This window comes from Azolla caroliniana, unplaced genomic scaffold, assembly GCF_043228905.1.
Source record: "Azolla caroliniana isolate FFs.n. ecotype wild unplaced genomic scaffold, voAzoCaro1.0.p SCAF_52, whole genome shotgun sequence".
NCBI classification, from domain to species: domain Eukaryota; kingdom Viridiplantae; phylum Streptophyta; class Polypodiopsida; order Salviniales; family Salviniaceae; genus Azolla; species Azolla caroliniana.
Window position 1 is genome coordinate 51,906 of NW_028230487.1, and position 21,950 is coordinate 73,855.

Here is a 21,950-nt window from a genome sequence, read left to right on the forward strand (position 1 = left end):
AGAAGCAAAGTTGATGAGGTCATAGACAAGAGCGCGTGAGTCAATGAGTTCATACCTGGCTTGTGTCATATCAGATATTTGTGTTCAAACATGCGAATGGATGGTAACAATGCTAGTTATGATATGGAATTGAAAACTCAGTATTCTGAACCTCAGGTTGCAACACTATGAAAAAAGCAAAGTTGAGGACGTCGTAGACAAGAGTGCGTGAGTAAATGAAAATGTTTAGACTTGGCTCGTGTGACATCGGATTTTTGTGTTCAAACATGCGAATCGAAGGTAACAACGCTAGTTATGATATGGAATTGAAAACTCCTGACTTTGAACCTCAGGTCGAGAGACATGATGAAAAAAGCAAACTTGAGGAGGTCGTAGGCAAGAACGCGTGAGTAAATTGAAATGTTCATACCTATCTCGTGTAATATCGGATTTTTGTGTTCAAACATGCGAATCGAAGGTACTAACTCTAGTTATGATATGGAATTGAAAAGTCATGATTTTTAAACTTAGGTCGAGAGACATGATGAAACAAGCAAACTTGCGGAGGTCGTTGACAAGAGCGTGTGAGTAAATTAAAATGTTCATACCTGTCTCGTTTAATATCGGAATTGAATCTCAGGTCGCGAGACATGATGAGAAAAGCAAAGTTAAGGCGAGTTATGATATGGAATTGAATCTCAGGCCGCGAGACATGATGAGAAAAGCAAAGTTAAGGCGGCCGTAGACAAGAGGGCGTGAGTAAATGAAAATGTTCATACCTGGATCGTGTGACATCGGATTTTTGTGTGCAAACATGCGAATCGAAGGTAATAACGCTAGTTATGATATGGATTTGAGAACTCATGATTTTGAAACTCAGGTCGAGAGACGTGATGATCAAAGCAAACCATAGGAGGTCGTAGACAAGAGCGCGTGAGTAAATTAAAATGTTCATACCTGTCTCGTGTAATATCGGATTTTTGTATTCAAACATGCGAATCGAAGGTAACAACGCGAGTTATGATATGGAATTCAAACCTCATAATTTTTAAACTCAGGTCGTGAGACATGATGAAAAGAGGAAAGTTGAGGAGGTCGTAGACAAGAGGACGTGAGTAAATGAAAATGTTCATATCTGGCTCGTGCGATATCCGAGTTCTGTGTTCAAACATGCGAATCGAGTGTAATCACACTTGTTATGCTATGGAATTGAAAACTCACGATATCGAAACTCAAGTCGCGAGACATGATGAAAAAAGAGAAGTTGAGGAGGTCGTAGACAAGACGACATGAGTAAATGAAAATGTTCATACTTGGCTCGTGTGATATCAGATTTTTGTGTTGAAAAATGCCAATTGAAGCTATGTACGCTATTTATAATATCTAATGGAGAAATCTTCATTTTGAAGCTTAGGTCGAGAGACATGATGAGAAAAGCAAAGTTGAGGAGGTCGTAGACAAGAGCTTGTGAGTAAATGAAAATGTTAATAGCTGGCTCGTGCAATATCGGATTTCTGTGTTAAAACATGCGAATCGAAGGTAAAAACGTTAGTTCTGATATGGATTTGAAAAATCACGATTTGAAACTCCGGTTGAGAGACATGAAGAAAAAATCAAAGTTGAGGAGGTCGTAGAGAATAGCGCGTGAGTAAATGAAAATGTTCATACCTGGCTCGTGTGATATCGGATTTTTGTGTTCAAAAATGCGAATCGAAGATAACAAATCTAGTTATTATATGGAAATGAAAAATCACGATTTTGGAACTCAGGTAGAGAGACATGAAGAAAAAAGCAAAGCTTAGGAGGTCGGAGACAAGAGCGCGTGAGTAAATGAAAATGTTCATATCTGGCTCGTGCGATATCGGAGTTTTGTGTTCAAGCTTTCGAATTGAAGCTAAGTACGCTATCCACGATATCGAATCGGAAACTCATAATTTTGAACCTTGGTTCGAGAGAAATGATAAGAAAAGCAAAGTTGAGGAGGTTGTCGACAAGAGCGTGTGAGTAAATTAAAATGTTCATACGTAGCTCGTGTGATATCGAATTTTTGTGTTCAAACATGCGAATCGAAGGTAACAACGCTAGTTATGATATGGAACTGAATAATCACGATTGTGAAACTGAGGTAAAGACACATGCATAAAAAAGGAAAGTTGAGGAGGTCGTAGACAAGAGAGCGTGAGTAAATGAAAATATTTATACCTGGCTCATGTAATATCGGATTTATACCTGGCTCAGTTTGCGAGACATGATAAAAAAGAAAAGTTGAGGAGGTCTTACACAAGAGGGCATGAGTAAATGCAAATGTTCATACCTGGCTCGTGTGACATCGGATTTTTGTGTTCAAACATGCGAATCGAAGGTAACAACGCTTGTTATGATATGGAATTAGAAACTCATGATTTTGAAACTTAGGTCGAGAGACATGATGAATAAAGCAAATTTGAGGAAGTCGTAGACAAGAGCGTGTGAGTAAATCAAAATGTTCATACCTGGGTCGTGTAATAGATGATTTTGGTGTTCAAACATGCGTATTGAAGGTAACAACGCTAGTTATGATATGGAATTGAAAACTCATGATTTCTAAACTCAAGTCGCGAGACATTATGACAAAAGCAAAGTTGAGGAGGTCGTAGCCAAGAGGGCGTGAGTAAACGAAAATGTTCATATCTGGCATGTGCTATATTGGGGTTCTATGTTCAAACATGCGAATCGAAGGTAACAACGCTAGTTATGATATGGAACTGGAAAATCACGATTATGAAACTCAGGTAGAGAAACATAAAGAAGAAAGCAAAGTTGAGGAGGTCGTAGACAAGAGCGCGTGAGTCAATTAAAATGTGATATCGGATTTTTGTGTTCCAGCATGCGAATTGAAGCTAAGTACGCTATCTACGATATCGAATTGAGAAATCACGATTTTGAAACTCAGGTCGAGAGACATGAAGAATGAAGCAAAGTTGAGGAGGTTGGAGACAAGAGCGCGTGAGTAAATGAGTTCATACCTGGCTTGTATGATATCAGACCTGGCTCGTGTGACATTGGATTTTTGTGTTCAAACATGCGAATCGAAGGTAACAACGCTAGTTATGATATGGAATTGAAAACTCATGACTTTGAAACTCAGGTCGAGAGACATGATTAAACAAGCAAACTTGAGGAGGTCGTAGAAAAGAGCGCGTGAGTAAATTAAAATGTTCAGACCTGGCTCGTGTGACATCGGATTTTTGTGTTCAAACATGCGAATCGAAGGTAACAACGCTAGTTATGATATGGATTTGAGAACACATGATTTTGAAACTCAGGTCGAGAGACATGATGATAAAAGCAAAACATAGGAGGTCGTAGACAAGAGCGTGTGAGTAAATTAAAATGTTCATACCTGTCTCGTGTAATATCGGATTTTTGTGTTCAAACATGTGAATCGAAGGTAACAACGCGAGTTATGATATAGAATTGAAAACTCATGATTTTGAAACTCCGGTCGTGAGACATGATGAAAAGAGGAAAGTTGAGGAGGTCGTAGACAAGAGGACGTGAGTAAATGAAAATGTTCATATCTGGCTCGTGCGATATCTGAGTTCTGTGTTCAAACATGCGAATCGAATGTAATCATGCTAGTTATGATATGAAATTGAAAAATCACTATTTTGAAGCTCAGGTCGAGAGACATGAAGAAAATAGCAAAGTGTAGGGGGTCGTAGACAAGAGGGCGTGAGTAAATGAAAATTATCATATCTGGCACGAGCAATATCGGAGTTCTATGTTCAAACATATGAATAGAAGGTAACATTGCTAGTTATGACATGGATTTGAAAACTCACGATTTCCAAACTCAAGTCGTGAGACATGATGAAAAAAGCAAAGTTGAGGAGGTCATAGACAAGACGGAGTGAGTAAATGAAAATGTTCATACCTGGCTCGTGTGATATCGGATTTTTGTGTTCAAACCTGCGAATTGAAGCTCAGTATGCTATTTTTGTGTTCAAACATGCGAATTGAAGCTAAGTACGCTAAGTAAGCTTAGGTTGAGAGACATGAAGAAAAAATCAAAGTGGAGGAGGTCGAAGTGAAGAGCGCGTGAGTAAATGAAAATGTTCATACCTGGCTCATGCAATATCGGATTTATCTGTTAAAACATGCGAATCGAAGGTAAAAATGGTAGTTATGATATGGATTTGAAAAATCATGATTTTGAAATTCAGGTTGAGAAATATGAAGAAAAAAAGCAAAGTTCATACCTGGCTCGTGTGATATGGAAATTTTTGTGTTCAAACATGCGAATGGAAGGTAACATCGCTAGGTATGATATGGAATTGAAAACTCAGGATTCTGAATCTCAGGTCGCGAGACATGATGAAAAAAGCAAAGTTGAGGAGGTCGTAGACACGAGCGCGAGTAAATGAAAATGTTCATACCGAGCTCGTTTGACATCGGATTTTTGTGTTCAAACATGCGAATCGAAGGTAACAATGCTAGTTATGATATGGAATTGAAAACTCACGATTTTGAAAGTCAGGTCGAGAGACATGATGAAAAAAGCAAACTTGAGGAGGTCGTAGACCAAAGCGCGTGAGTAAATGAAAATTTTCATACCTCTCTCGTGTAATATCGGGTATTTGTGTTCAAACACGTGAATCGAAGGTAACAACACTAGGTATGATATGGAATTGAAAACTCATGATTTTGAAAGTCAGGTCGCGAGACATGATGAAAAAAGCAAAGTTGAGGAGGTCGTAGAAAACAGGGCGTGAGTAAACGAAAATGTTCATATCTCGCACGTGCTATATCGGGGTTCTATGTGCAAACATGCGAATCGAAGGTAACAATGCTAGTTATGATATGGAACTGGAAAATCACGATTTTGAAACTCAGGTAGAGAAACATAAAGAAGAAAGCAAAGTTGAGGAGGTCGTAGAAAAGAGCGCGTGAGTCAATGAAAATGTACATACCTGGCTCGTGTGATATCGGATTTTTGTTATCAATCATACGAATTGAAGCTAAGTTTGCTATCTGCGATATCGAATTGAGAAATCACGATTTTGAAACTTAGGTCGAGAGACATGAAGAATGAAGCAAAGTTGAGGAGGTCGTAGACAAGAGAGCGTGAGTAAATGAGTTCATACCTGGCTTGTATGATATCAGATATTGGTGTTCAAACATGCAAATGGAAGGTAACAACGCTAGTTATGATATGGAATTGAGGACTCAGGATTCTGAACCTCAGGTCGCGAGACAATATCAAAAAGGCAAAGTTGAGGAGGTCGTAGACAAGAGTGCGTGAGTAAATGAAAACGTTCAGACCTGGCTCGTGCAATATCGGAGTTCTGTGTCGAAATATGCGAATAGAAGGTAACAGTGTTAGTTATTATATGGAATTGAAAATTCACGATTTCAAAACTCAAGTCGCGAGACATGATGACAAAAGCAAAGTTGAGGAGGTCGTAGACAAGACGGCGTGACTAAATGAAAATGTTCATACTTGGCTTGTGTGCTATCGGATTTTTGTGTTCAAAAATGCGAATCGAAGATAACAAAGCTAGTTATTATATGGAAATGAAAAATCACGATTTTGAAACTCAGGTAGTAAGACATGAAGAAAAAAGCAAAGCTGAGGAGTAAATGAAAATTATCATATCTGGCACATGCAATATCCGAGGTCTGTGATCAAACATGTGAATAGAAGGTAACAGTGCTAGTTATGATATGGAATTGAAAACTCACGATTTTGAAACTCTGGTCGCGAGACATGATGAAAAAAGAAATGTCGGGGAGGTCGTAGACAAGACAATGTGAGTAAATGAAAATATTTATATGTGGCTCGTGTGATATCGGATTTTTGTGTTTAAACATGCAAATTGAAGTTAAGTACGCTATCTATGATATGGTATTGAAAAATCACGATTTTGAAAGTCATGTAGAGAGATATGAAGAAAAAAGCAAAGTTGAGGAGGTCGTAGACAAGAGCGCGTGAGTAAATGAAAATGTTCATACCTGGCTCGTGTGATATGGAAATTTTTGTGTTCAAACATGCGAATGGAAGGTAACATCGCTAGTTATGATATGGAATTGAAAACTCAGGATTCTGAACCTCAGGTCCCGAGACATGATGAAAAAAGCAAAGTTGAGGAGGTCGTAGACACGAGCGCGTGAGTAAATGAAAATGTTCATACCTAGCTCGTTTGACATCGGATTTTTGTGTTCAAACATGCGAATCGAAGGTAACAATGCTAGTTATGATATGGAATTGAAAACATAAGATTTTGAAACTCAGGTCGAGAGATATGATGAAAAAAGCAAACTTGAGGAGGTCGTAGACCAAAGCGCGTGAGTAAATGAAAATATTCATACCTCTCTCGTGTAATATCGGGTATTTGTGTTCAAACATGTGAATCGAAGGTAACAAATACCCGATATGGAATTGATATGGAATTGAAAACTCATGATTTTGAAAGTAAGGTCGCGAGACATGATGAAAAAAGTAAAGTTGAGGAGGTCGTAGAAAAGAGAGCGTGAGTAAACGAAAAATGTTCATATCTTGCACGTGCTATATCGGGGTTCTATGTGGAAACATGCGAATCGAAGGTAACAACGATAGTTATGATATGGAACTGGAAAATCACGATTTTGAAACTCAGGTAGAGAAACCTAAAGAAGAAAGCAAAGTTAAGGAGGTCGTAGAAAAGAGCGCGTGAGTCAATGAAAATTTACATACCTGGCTCATGTGATATCGGATTTTTGTGTTCAATCATGCGAATTGAAGCTAAGTACGCTATCTACGATATCGAATTGAGAAATCACGATTTTGAAACTCAGGTCGAGAGACATGAAGAATGAAGCAAAGTTGAGGAGGTCGTAGACAAGAGCACGTGAGTAAATGAGTTTATACCTGGCTTGTATGATATAAGATTTTTGTGTTCAAACTTGCGAATGGAAGGTATCAACGCTAGTTATGATATGAAATTGAGAACTCAGGATTCTAAACCTCAGGTCGCGAGACATTATGAAAAAAGCAAATTTGAGGAGGTCGTAGACAAGAGCGCGTGAGTAAATGAAAATGTTCAGACCTGGCTCGTGTGACATCGGATTTTTGTGTTCCAACATGCGAATCGAAGGTAACAATGCTAGTTATGATATGGAATTGAAAACTCATGACTTTGAAACTCAGGTCCAGAGACATGATGAAAAAAGCAAACTTGAGGAGGTCGTAGACAAGAGCGCGTGAGTAAATTGAAATGTTCATACCTGTCTCGTGTAATATCGTATTTTTGTGTTCAAACATGCGAATCGAAGGTAACAACGTGAGTTATGATATGGAATTTAAAACTCATGATTTTGTAACTTAGGTCGCGAGGCATGATGAAAAAACCAAAGTTGAGGAGGTCGTACACAAGAGGACGTAAGTAAATGAAAATGTTCATATCTGGCTCGTGCGATATCCGAGTTCTGTGTTGAAACATGCGAATCGACTGTAACAAAGCTCTTATGATATGAAACTGAAAAATCACGATTTTGAAGCTCAGGTCGAGAGACATGAAGAAAATAGCAAAGTTCAGGGTGTGAGTAAATGAAACTTATCATATCTGGCTCGTGCCATATCCGAGTTCTGTGTTCAAACAAGCGAATCGAATGTAACAATGCTAGTTATGATATGAAACTTAAAAATCAGGATTTTGAAGCTCAGGTCGAGAGACATGAAGAAAATAGCAAAGTTAAAGAGGTCGTAGACAAGAGGACGTGAGTAAATGAAAATGTTCATATCTGGCTCGTGCGATATCCGAGTTCTATGTTCAAACATGCGAATCTAATGTAACAACGCTAGTTATCATATGAAACTGAAAAATCAGGATTTTGAAGCTCCGGTCGAGAGATATGAAGAAAATAGTAATGTTGAGGAGGTCGTAGACAAGAGGGCATGAGTAAATGAAAATTATCATATTTGGCACGTGCAATAATGGAGTTCTGTGTTCAAACATACGAATAGACAGTTTAGGGTTTAGGGTATAGGGGTTATGGTTTAGGGCGTGAGTAAATGAAATTGTTCGTACTTGGCTCGTGTGATATCAGATTTTTGTGTTCAAACATGCGAATTGAAGCTAAGTACGCTATTTATAATATCTAATTGAAAAATCACGATTTTGAAGCTTAGGTCGAGAGATATGATGAGAAAAGCAATGTTGAGGAGGTCGTAGATAAGAGCGCATGAGTAAATGAAAATGTTCATACCTGGCTGCTGCAATATCGGATTTCTGTGTTAAAACATGCGAATCGAAGGTAAAAACGCTAGTTATGATATGGATTTGAAAAATGACAATTTGAAACTAATGTCGAGAGACATGATAAGAAAAGCAAAATTGAGGAGGTCGTAGACAAGTGGACGTGAGTAAAGCAAAATGTTCATATCTGGCTTGTGCGATATCCGAGTTTTGTGTTCAAACATGCGAATCGACTGTAACAACGCTCTTATGATATGAAAAGGAAAATCACGATTTTGAAGCTGAGGTCGAGAGACATGAAGAAAATAGCAAAGTTGAGGAGGTCGTAGACAAGAGGGCGTGTGTAAATGAAAATTATCAGATCTGGCTCATGCGATATCCGAGTTCAATACCTGGCTCATGCGATATCTGAGTTCATACCTGGCTCGTGCAATATCGGATTTCTGTGTTAAAACATGCGAATCGAAGGTAAAATCGCTAGTTATGATATGGATTTGAAAAATGACGATTTGAAACTAAGGTCGAGAGACATGATCAGAAAAGCAAAGCTGAGGAGGTCGTAGACAAGAGCGCGTGAGTAAATGAAAATGTTCATACCTAGGTCGTGCAATATCGGATTTCTGTGTTAAAACATGTGAATCGAAGGTAAAAACGCTAGTTATGATATGGATTTGAAAAATGACGATTTGAAACTAAGGTCGAGAGACATGATGAGAAAAGCAAAGCTGAGGAGGTTGTAGACAAGAGCGCGTGAGTAAATGAAAATGTTCATACCTAAGTCGTGCAATATCGGATTTCTGTGTTAAAACATGCGAATCGAAGGTAAAAATGCTAGTTATGATATGGATTTGAAAATGTTCATATCTGGCACGTGCGATATCCATGTTTTGTGTTCAATCACACGAATCGAATGTAACAACGCTAGTTATGATATGAAACTTAAAAATCAGGATTTTGACGCTCAGGTCGAGAGACATGAAGAAAATAGCAAAGTAGAGGAGGTCGTAGACAAGAGGGCGCGAAAAATGAAAATTATCATATTTGGCACGTGCAATATCGGAGTTCTATGTTCAAACATCCGAATAGAAGGTAATAGTGCTTGTTATGATATGGAATTGATAATTCACGATTTCGAAACTCAAGTCCCGAGACATGATGAAAAAAGCAAAGTTGAGGAGGTCGTAGACAAGACGGCGTGACTAAATGAAAATGTTCATACTTGGCTCGTGTGCTATCGGAATTTTGTGTTCAAAAATGCAAATCGAAGATAACAAAGCTAGTTATTATATGGAAATGAAAAATCACGATTTTGAAACTGAGGTAGTGAGACATGAAGAAAAAAGCAAAGCTGAGGAGTAAATGAAAATTATCATATCTGGCACGTGCAATATCCGAGTTCTGTGTTCAAACATGCGAATAGAAGGTAACAGTGCTAGTTATGATATGGAATTGAAAACTCACGATTTTGAAACTCAGGTTGCGAGACATGATGAAAAAAGCAATATTGGGGAGGTCGTAGACAAGATGACGTGAGTAAATGAAAATGTTCATACCTGGCTCGTGTGTTATCGGATTTTTGTGTGCAAACATGCGAATTGAAGCTAAGTACGCTATCTATGATATGGTATTGAAAAATCACGATTTTGAAACTCCGGTAGAGATACATCAAGAAAAAGCAAAGTTGAGGAGGTCGTAGACAAGAGCGCGGGAGTAAATGAAAATGTTCATACCTGGCTCGTGTGATATGGAATTTTTGTGATATGGAAGCTAACTATGATATCTACGATATCGAATTGAAAAATCACGGTTTTGACACTTAGGTCGACAGACAGGATGAAAAAAGCAAAGTTGAGGAGGTCGTAGACAAGACGGCGTGAGTAAATGAAAATGTTCATCCCTGGCTCGTGTGATATCGGATTTTTGTGTTCAAATATGCGAATTCAAGCGAAGTACGCTATTTTTGTGTTCAAACATGCGAATTGAAGCTAAGTACGCTAAGTAAGCTTAGGTCGAGAGACATGATGAGAAAAGCAAAGTTGAGGAGGTCGTCGACAAGAGCGTGTGAGTAAATGAAAATGTTCATACCTAGCTCGTGTAATATCGGATTTCTGTGTTGAAACATTCGAATGGAAGGTAAAAACACTAGTTATGATATGGATTTGAAAAATCACGATTTTGAAACTCAGGTTGAGAGACGTGAAGAAAAAATCAAAGTTGAGGAGGTCGTAGAGCAAAGCGCGTGAGTAAATGAAAATGTTCATACATGGCTCGTGTGCTATTGGATTTTTGTGTTCAAAAATGCGAATCGAATATAAAAAGCTAGTTATTATATGGAAATGAAAAATCACGATTTTAAAATTTAGGCAGAGAGACATGAAGTAAAAAGCAAAGCTGAGGAGGTCGTAGACAAGAGCGCGTGAGTAAATGAAAATGTTCATATCTGACTCGTGCGATATCGGAGTTTTGTGTTCAAGTTTTTGAATTGAAGCTAAGTACGCTATCCACGATATCGAATACAAAACTCAGGACTTCGAATCTTAGGTCGAGAGAAATGATGAGAAAAGCAAAGTTGAGGAGGTCGTCGACAAGAGCGCGTGAGTAATTTAAAATGTTCAAACATGCAAATCGGATTTTAATGTTCAAACATGCAAATCGAAGGTACTAACGCTAGTCCTGATAAGGAATTGAAAAGTCATGATTTTTAAACTCAGGTCGAGAGACATGATGAAACAAGCAAACTTGAGGAGGTCGTAGACAAGAGCGTGTGACTAAATTAAAATGCTCATACCTGTATCGTGTAATATCGGATTTTTGTGTTCCAACATGCAAATCGAAGGAAACAACGCCAGTTATGATATCGAATTGAAAACTCATGATTTTGAAACTCAGGTCGGGAGAGATGATGAAAAAAGCAAAGTTGAGAAGATCGTACACAAGAGGACGTGAGCAAATGAAAATGTTCATATCTGGCTCGTGCGATATCCGAGTTCTGTTTTCAAACATGCGAATCGAATGTAACAACGCTAGTTATGATATGAAACTGAAAAATCACGATTTTGAAGCTCAGGTCGAGAGACATGAAGAAAATAGCAAACTGGAAGAGGTCGTAGACAAGAGGGCGTGAGTAAATGAAAATGTTCATATCTGGCACGTGCTATATCGGGGTTCTGTGTTCAAACATGCGAATCGAAGGTAAAAACGCTAGTTATGATATGGAACTGAAAAATCACGATTTGTAAACTCACGATTTTGAAGCTTAGGTCGAGAGACATAATGAGAAAAGCAAAGTTGAGGAGGTCGTAGAGAAGAGCGCGTGAGTAAATGAAAATATTCATACCTGGCTCGTGAATTATCGGATTTATGTGTTAAAACATGTGAATCGAAGGTAAAAATGCTAGTTATAATATGGATTTGAAAAATGACGATTTTGAAACTCAGGTCGTGAGACATGATGAAAATAGCAAAGTTGATGAGGTCGTAGATAAGAGGACGTGAGTAAATGAAAATGTTCAGATCTGGCTCGTGCGATATCCGAGTTATGTGTTCAAACACGTGAATCGAAATTAACAACGCTAGTTATGATATGAAACTGAAAAATCACGATTTTGAAGCTCAAGTCATGAGACATAAAGAAAATAGCAAAGTTGAGAAGGTCGTAGACAAGAGGGCGTGAGTAAATGAAAATTATCATATCTGGAACGTGCAATATCGGAGTTCTGTGTTCCAAAATGCAAATAGAAGGTAGCAGTGTTAGTTATGATATGGAATTGATAACTCAGGATTTCGAAAGTCAAGGCGCGAGACATGATGAAAAAAGCAAAGTTGAGGAGGTCATAGAAGGGACGGCGTGAGTAAATGAAAATATTCATACTTGGCTCATGAGATATCAGATTTCTGTGTTCAAACATTCGAATTGAAGCTAAGTACGCTATCTATGACATCTAATTGAAAAATCATGATTTTGAAGCTTAGGTTGAGAGACATGATTAAAAAAGCACAGTTGAGGAGGTCGTAGACAAGAGCGCGTGAGTAAATGAAAATATTCATACCTGGCTGGTGCAATATCGGATTCTTGTATTCAAACATGGGAATCGAAGGCAAAAACGCTAGTTATGATATGGATTTGAAAAATCACGATTTCGAAACTCAGGTTGAGAGACATGAAGAAAAAAGCAAAGTTGAGTAGGTCGTAGACAAGAGGGCGTGTAAATGAAAATGTTCATATCTAGCATGTGCTTTCTCGGGGTTCTGTGTTTAAACATGTGAATCGAAGGTAACAACGCTAGTTATGATATGGAATTGAAAACTCATGAGTTTGAAACTCAGGTCGTGAGACATGATGAAAAAAGCAAAGTTGAGGAGGTCGTGGATAAGAGGACGTGAGTAAATGAAAATGTTCATATCTAGCTCGTGCGATATCCGAGTTCTGTATTCAAACATGCGAATCGAATGTAATCATGCTACTTATGATACGAAACTGAAAAATCACGATTTGGAAGCTCAGGTCGAGAGACATGAAGAAAAAGCAAAGTTTAGGAGGTCGTAGACAAGAGGGCGTGAGTAAATGAAAATGTTCATATCTAGCACGAGCAATATCGGAGTTCTGTGTTCAAACATGCAAGTAGAAGGTAACAGTGCTAGTTATGATATAGATTTGAAAACTCACGATTTCCAGACTCAAGTCGTGAGACATGATGAAAAAAGCAAAGTTGACGAGGTCGTAGACAAAACGGCGTGAGTAAATGAAAATGTTCGTACCTGGCTCGTGTGATATCGGATTTTTGTGTTCAAACATGTGAATCGAAGCTAACTACGCTATCTATGATATCGAATTGAAAAATCACGATTTTGACACTCAAGTTGAGAGAAATGATGAAAAACGCAAAGTTGAGGAGGTTATAGACAAGAGTGCGTGAGTAATTGAAAATGTTCACATCTGGCTCGTGTAATATTCATACTTGGCTCGTAAGATATCGGATTTTTGTGTTCAAACATGCAAATTGAAGCTAAGTACGCTATCTATGATATCTAATTGAAAAATCACTATTTTGAAGCTTTGGTCGAGAGACATGATGAGAAAAGCAATGTTGAGGAGGTCGTAGACAAGAGCGCGTGAGTAAATTAAAATGTTCATACCTGGCTCGTGCAATATCGGATTCCTGTGCTAAAAATGCAAATCGAAGGTAAAAATGCTAGTTATAATATGGATTTGAAAAATCACGATTTTGAAACTCCGGTTGAGAGACATGAAGAAAAAATCAAAGTTGAGGAGGTCGTAGACAAGAGCGCGTAACTAAATGAAAATGTTCCTACCTGGCTCGTGTGATATCGGATTTTTGTGTTCAAACATGCGAATCGAAGGTAACAAAGCTAGTTATTATAGGGAACTGAAAAATCACGATTTTGAAACTCGGGTAGAAAGACATGAAGAAAAAGCAAAGTTTAGGAGGTCGTACACAAGAGCGCGTGAGTAAATGAAAATGTTCATATCTGGCTCGTGCCATATCGGAGTTCTGTGTTCAAGCATGCAAATTGAAGCTAAGTACGCTATCTACGATATCGAATTGAAAAATCATGATTTTGAACCTTAGGTCGAGAGACATGATGAAAAAAGCAAAGTTGAGGAGGTCGTAGACAATAGCACGTGGGTAAATGAAAATGTTCATACCTGGCTTGTGTGATATTGGATTTTTGTTTTCAAATATGCAAATTGAAGCTAAGTACACTATCTATGATATGGAATTGAAAAATCACGATTTGGAAACTCAGGTAGAGAGAAACTCAGGTAGAGAGACATGAAGAAAATAGCAAAATTGAGGAGGTTGTAGACAAGAGCGCGTGAGTAAATTAAAATGTTCATACCTGGCTCGTGTAATATCGGATTTTTGTGTTCAAACATGCAAATGGAAGGTAAGAATGCTAGTTATCATATGGAATTGAAAAGTCAGGATTTTGAAACTCAGATCACAAGACATGATGAAAAAAGCGAAGTTAAGGATGTCGTAGACAAGAGGGCGTGAGTAAATGAAAATGTTCATATCTGACTCGTGTGCCATCGGATTTTTGTGTTCAAACATGCGAATCGAAGGTTACAAACCTAGTTACTACATGGAACTGAAAAATCACAATTTTGAAAGTCAGGTAGAAAGACATGAAGAAAAAGCAAAGTTTAGGAGGTCGTACACAAGAGCACGTGAGTAAATGAAAATGTTCATATTTGGCTCGTGCGATATCGGAGTTTTGTGTTCAAGCATGCGAATTGAAGCTAATTACGCTATCTACAATGTTGAATTGGAAAATCATGATTTTGACACCTAGGTTGACAGACATGATGAAAAAAGCAAAGTTGAGGAAGTCGTAGACAATAGCGCGTGAGTAAATGAAAATGTTCATACCTGGCTCGCGTTATATCAGATTTTTGTGTTCAAATATGCGAATCGAAGCTCAGTACACTATCTATGATATGGAAATGAAAAATGACGATTTGGAAACTCAGGTAGAGAGACATGAAGAAAATAGCAAAATTGAGGAGGTTGTAGACAAGAGCGCGTGAGTAAATTAAAATGTTCATACCTGGCTCGTGTAATATCGTATGTTTGTGTTCAAACATGCGAATGGAAGGCAACAATGCTAGTTATGATATGGAATTGAAAACTCAGGATTTTGAAACTCAGATCACGAGACATGATGAAAAAAGCAAAGTTGAGGATGTCGTAGACAAGAGGGCGTGAGTAAATGAAAATGTTCATATCTGACACGTGTGATATCTGATTTTTGTGTTCAAACATGCGAATCAAAGGTAACAACGCTAGTTATGATGTGAAATTGAAAACTCACGATTTTGAAACTCAGGTTGAGAGAAATGATGAAAAAAGAAAAGTTGAGGATGTCGTAGAGAAGAGCGCGTGAGTAAATTAAAATGTTTATACCTGGCCCGTGTAATATCGGATTTTTGTGTTCAAACATGCGAATCGAAGGTAACAACCCGAGTTATGATATGGAATTGAATCTCAGGTCGCGAGACATCATGAAAAAAGCAAAGTTAAGGCGGTCGTAGACAAGAGGGCGTGAGTAAATGAAAATGTTCATACCTGGATCGTGTGATATCGGATTTTTGTGTTCAAACATGCGAATCGAAGGTCATAATGCTAGTTATGATATGGTATTGAAAACTTATGATTTTGAAACTAGGTCGAGAGACATGATGAAAAAAGCAAACCATAGGATGTCGTAGACAAGAGCGCGTGAGTAAATTAAAATGTTCATACCTGTCTCGTGTAATATCGGATTTTTGTGTTCAAACATGCGAATCGAAGGTAACAATGCGAGTTATAATATGGAATTGAAAACTCATGATTTTGAAACTCAGGTTGTGAGACATGATCAAAAAAGCAAAGTTGAGGAGGTCGTAAACAAGAGGACGTGAGTAAATGAAAATATTCATATCTGGCTCGTCCGATATCCGAGTTCTGTTTTCAAACATGCGAATCGAATGTAATCTCGCTAGTTATGATATGAAATTTAAAAATTACGATTTTGAAGCTCAGGTCGAGAGACATGAAGAAAATAGCAAAGTGTAGGGGGTCGTAGACAAGAGGGCGTGAGTAAATGAAAAATTATCATATCTGGCACCAGCAATATCGGAGTTCTCTGTTCAAACATGCAAATAGAAGGTAACAGTGCGAGTTATGATATGGATTTGAAAACTCACGATTTCCAAACTCAAGTCGTGAGACATGATGAAAAAAGCAAAGTTGAGGAGGTCATAGACAAGACGGCGTGAGTAAATGAAAATGTTCATAGCTGGCTCGTGTGATATCGGATTTTTATGTTCAAACATGTGAATCGAAGCTAACTACGCTATCTATGATATCGAATTGAAAAATCACGATTTTGACACTCAAGTCAAGAGAAATGTTGAAAAACGCAAAGTTGAGGAGGTTATAGACAAGAGTGCGTGAGTAAATGAAAATGTTCATATCTGGCTCGTGCAATATCAGATTTCTTTGTTAAATCATGCGAATGGAAGGTAAAAACGCTAGTTATGATATGGATTTGAAAAATCACGATTGTGAAACTCAGGTGGAGAGACATGAAGAAAAAATCAAAGTTGAGGAGGTCGTAGAGAAGAGCGCGTGAGTAAATGAAAATGTTCATACCTGGTTCGTGTGATATCGGATTTTTGTGTTAAAAAATTTCGAATCGAAGGTAACAAAGCTAGTTATTATATGGAACTGAAAAATCACGATTTTGAAATTCAGGTAGAAAGACATGAAGAAAAAAGCAATGTTTAGGAGGTCGTAGACAAGAGTTGGTGAGTAAATGAAAATGTTCATATCTGGCTCGTGCGATATCGGAGTTTTGTGTTCAAGCATGCGAATTGAAGCTAAGTACGCTATCTATGATATCGAATTGAAAAATCATGATTTTGACACTTAGGTCGAGAGACATGATGAAAAAAGCAAAGTTGAGGAGGTCGTAGACAATAGCGCGTGAGTAAATGAAAATGTTTATACCTAGATCATGTGATATCGGATTTTTGTGTTCAAATATGCAAATTCAAGCTAAGTACACTATCTATCATATGGAATTGAAAAATCACGATTTGGAAACTCAGGTATAGAGACATGAAGAAAATAGCAAAATTGAGGAGGTTGTAGACAATACCAGCATTCCGCGACGTATTTCCTTTGCTGGTTCTTGTCGCCTTGACTCCCCCTGTTTCCGGAGGGTCTAGAATTGTTGTCGGCATCACTTCATTGCCTTCTTCCTTGATCTCGTCGGCCCCCTCCATTGCGTACCGACTCGCCTTGTCCGCCATGACCACAGGGCCTATCTCCCTCCGTGTACAACATCTTGTTGTCGGCATGCGTGCTTGTCAATGCACCCGCGTGGTTCTCCTCTATAAGGAGCATCGATTGTAAGTCGAAAAATGATGGCGTATTCTCCCGTGTACACACAACAGTTCGGAAAGCTCCGAACTTTGACGCCAAACCCCCGAGATAGACCTTGACTATCTCTCTTTCCTCGATGTTCACATCGATGGAAGCTATGGAGTCACATATGTCCTTGATCTTCGAGGTATAGTCAGCCACCGACAACTCGCGTTGTCGTAGGTTGCTCAACTCCTATCGGAGCTGAAGCTTCCTGGCTGTGGTGCTCACGACAAAGATCTTCTTCGGATTTTCCCACACACCCTTTGGTGTTTTTGCATCCCGAACGTAGCTTAATAGCTGTTCGCCCACACAAGATGCGAAACAGTACAACACTTTGCTCGCCAATTGTTCCCACGCTGGGAAGTCTTTGTGTGTTGAATCGGGTGTTGTGTCATTTGCTCCATCAACATAGCCCTAGTAACCATGCCCAAGCAGGTACTGGTGCATCTTGTAGGACCAAGATGCGTAGTTGGTTTTGTCGAGCTTCACCGTCGGAAGCGAGCTAGCCATTCCTCTGTCCATCGGTTTTCTTGTTCTTCTTCGTTGGTTTTTCCTTCAAGCAAAGTCGACTGTAGAGGTTCTCAACCCTCGCGCTCTGATACCATGAAAAGAAGGTGTGCGGAAGCAATATAGGAAACCGAACAACAGAAAATGCAGGTTTAATGGAAAGCTTAGGTTTGCACAGTACGTACGGGAGAGACAGAGACATAGAGAGTAAACACTGAACTTAATTAAAAAATAATACTCAATCTATACATCGTGTGTGTTCAATGAACACTTTTATACAAGTCCTTTTCGGACTGACAGAAGTACTGACAGTACCTCAATGCTCATAAGGAGCCCCTACACTAACTCCCAAATATATTCCTTGCGGAATATCTTTCCGATGGCCTCCCGGTTTCTGCACCGATCCAGCCTTCCTACGCACGGGTCTGCATACCGGTTTCCAACCGATCCGGTCCTCGGCTTGCTCAGCTGATCCAACCGATGTTGAGCTTGTCTCTCAACAGGTGTATCGTGGGTAAGGATACGACATGGTATCGAAATTTGGATCTTCCGGTAAAACCGGCAAAGGGTTAGGGTTAGGGTGGGTGACCTCTAGAGGGCTTGGTGGAGAGGTTGGTGTGGAATCAACTCGCGACCAAGTAGCAGGTGGTGAGGATTGCAACCGGTGAGCCTCTGATATTTCTTGGAAAGACTGGTCCGTGACCGCCAAGTCGGAAGTTCCTTCGACTAGCTCAAGCCATTGGGCAGGTGGCCGAAACCGCTTGGTGAGATTGGGCGCCGTAATGGCGGCTGATGGTTGCCTTCAACGTAGTTCGCTGTGATCTCACAGTTCTAACTCGGTATGCCAAATTGTGTTGTCCGTTTCTGGGGAAACACGTTTGATATGCCTACAGGCTATCGGTATCAAGGGAAGTGTAATGTGAAGCCTTGTACACGGAGGCATCGTTAGGGGAAGAGAACGGAGAGCATACCCGGAATATAACCCGGGGTGTATATGTAGTTGAGATCATAGGAACGAAGGAACACAGATGAAAACAATAAGAGCTAATAGATATATATTACTACAAATAGTTATCGATGATTACAAAAACACGGCTCACGGCCGGTGACCTTACAGAGCTCTTGTAACTATGAAAACGACCTTGCCTATACTCTCGATCTCCCCCCCTGCCGAGGTACGCAGACCTCGGTTTATATACTTTCTCTTCATACAGAGCCGAGCCGTCAACTGACTGTGAAGCTCGAAACTCGGCGTTTTCCTAAACTCTACCTTCCTCACCTACTAGCCTTACCTACCGGCGTATTACATTTAACTAATTTATCTTTTTGTCCCATGAACAACATTGAAAACTAAATTAGTCTTCTTCTCTTTCCTTTTGTTTTATGTTTAGATTTGGGCATGCTGCTTCCGACCAACTGCTTGATGCAACTGGCTTTCTTGCATTATTGGTTGTGGTGAATAATACCGTCAGATATCCATATTGTAGATAAGTTAGTTTTCTTTCAAATTTATGCAATAGTTTGAGCTTATACCTTTTACACACCTACTTTGTCTTACAAATGGCTATAGAAAAGTCATCAATCTTAAAAACTCCTCTAGGTTTTAAAGAAGCCAACACAGCATCCTTGGCTAGGCATTTCCAACCTAATGTGAATCTGCTTTAACCTCTTTATGTAAATGCCTTTTCTCCTTATCATCACTGATTTGCTCGGCCTACAAGTAAATTTGGTCCTGGACCGTATTGCAACATGGAAGAGTGTTTAAACAATCAATTGTGAAATTGAAAAAAGTGATTGTAACCGATCCAAAATGTATATATCCATGGTCACAATGCAGGTGTAGAATACATGATGTTTGCATGTTTATACACAGCACAGAAAAACTCAAGTGAAGAATATTCATGTCTGGCTATAATCCTTTATTTTTCATCCATATCATTGTTGTCTTTAGTAATTTCCCAACTAATGTGAATCTGCTTTAACCTCTTTATGTAAATGCCTTTTCTCCTTATCATCACTGATTTGCTCGGCCTACAAGTAAATTTGGTCCTGGACCGTATTGCAACATGGACGAGTATTTAAACAATCAATTGTGAAATTGAAAAAAGTGATTGTAACCGATCCATAATGTATATATCCATAGTCACAATGCAGGTTTTGAATACATGATGTTTGCATGTTTATACACAGCACAGAAAAACTCAAGTGAAGAATATTCATGTCTGGCTAAAATCCTTTATTTTTCATCCATATCATTGCTCTTTTTCGTAATTTCCCAACTCATGTGAATCTGCTTTAACCTCTTTATGTAAATGCCTTTTCTCCTTATCATCACTGATTTGCTCGGCCTACAAGTAAATTTGGTCCTGGACCGTATTGCAACATGGAAGAGTGTTTAAACAATCAATTGTGAAATTGAAAAAAGTGATTGTAACCTATCCATAATGTATATATCCATAGTCACAATGCAGGTGTAGAATACATGATGTTTGCATCTTTATACACAACACAGAAAAATTCAAGTGAAGAATATTCATGTCTGGCTATAATCCTTTATTTTTCATCCATATCATTGCTCTTTTTAATAATTTCCCAACTAATGTGAATCTCCTTTAACCTCTTTATGTAAATGCCTTTTCTCCTTATCATCACTGATTTGCTCGGCCTACAAGTAAATTTGGTCCTGGACCGTATTGCAACATGGAAGAGTGTTTAAACAATCGATTGTGAAATTGAAAAAGGTGATTGTAACCGATCCATAATGTATATATCCATAGTCACAATGCAGGTGTAGAATACATGATGTTTGCATGTTTATACACAACACAGAAAAACTCAAGTGAAGAATATTCATGTCGAGCGTTGTTTCCTTTATTTTTCATCCATATCATTGCTCTTTTTAGTAATTTCCCAACTAATGTGAATCTGCTTTAACCTCTTTATGTAAATGCCTTTTGTCCTTATCATCACTGATTTGCTCCGCCTACAAGTAAATTTGGTCCTGGACCGTATTGCAACATGAAAGAGTGTTTAAACAATCAATTGTGAGATTGAAAAAAGTGATTGTAACCGATCCATAATGTATATATCCATAGTCACAATGCAGGTTTAGAATACATGATGTTTGCATGTTTATACACAGCACAGAAAAACTCAAGTGAAGAATATTCATGTCTGGCTATAATCCTTTATTTTTCATCCATATCATTGCTCTTTTTAGTAATTTCCCAACTAATGTGAATCTGCTTTAACCTCTTTATGTAAATGCCTTTTCTCCTTATCATCACTGATTTGCTTGGCCTACAAGTAAATTTCGTCCTGGACCGTATTGCAATATGGAAGAGTGTTTAAACAATCAATTGTGAAATTGAAAAAAGTGATTGTAACCGATCCATAATGTATATATCCATAGTCACAATGCAGGTTTTGAATACATGATGTTTGAATCCTTATACACAGCACAGAAAAACTCAAGTGAAGAATATTCATGTCTGGCTATAATCCTTTATTTTTCATCCATATCATTGCTCTTTCTAGTAATTTCCCAACTAATGTGAATCTGCTTTAACCTCTTTATGTAAATGCCTTTTCTCCTTATCATCACTGATTTGCTTGGCCTACAAGTAAATTTGGTCCTGGACCGTATTGCAACATGGAAGAGTGTTTAAACAGTCAATTGTGAAATTGAAAAAGGTGATTGTAACCGATCCATAATGTATATATCCATAGTCACAATGCAGGTGTAGAATACATGATGTTTGCATGTTTATACACAACACAGAAAAACTCAAGTGAAGAATATTCATGTCGAGCGTTGTTTCCTTTATTTTTCATCCATATCATTGCTCTTTTTAGTAATTTCCCAACTAATGTGAATCTGCTTTAACCTCTTTATGTCAATGCCTTTTCTCCTTATCATCACTGATTTGCTCGGCCTACAAGTAAATTTGGTCCTGGACCGTATTGCAACATGGAAGAGTGTTTAAACAATCAATTGTGAAATTGAAAAAAGTGATTGTAACCGATCCATAATGTATATATCGATAGTCACAATGCAGGTGTAGAATACATGATGTTTGCATGTTTCTACACAACACAGAAAAACTCAAGTGAAGAATATTCATGTCTGGCTATAATCCTTTATTTTTCATCCATATCATTGCTCTTTCTAGTAATTTCCCAACTAATGTGAATCTGCTTTAACCTCTTTATGTAAATGCCTTTTCTCCTTATCATCACTGATTTGCTTGGCCTACAAGTAAATTTGGTCCTGGACCGTATTGCAACATGGAAGAGTGTTTAAACAGTCAAT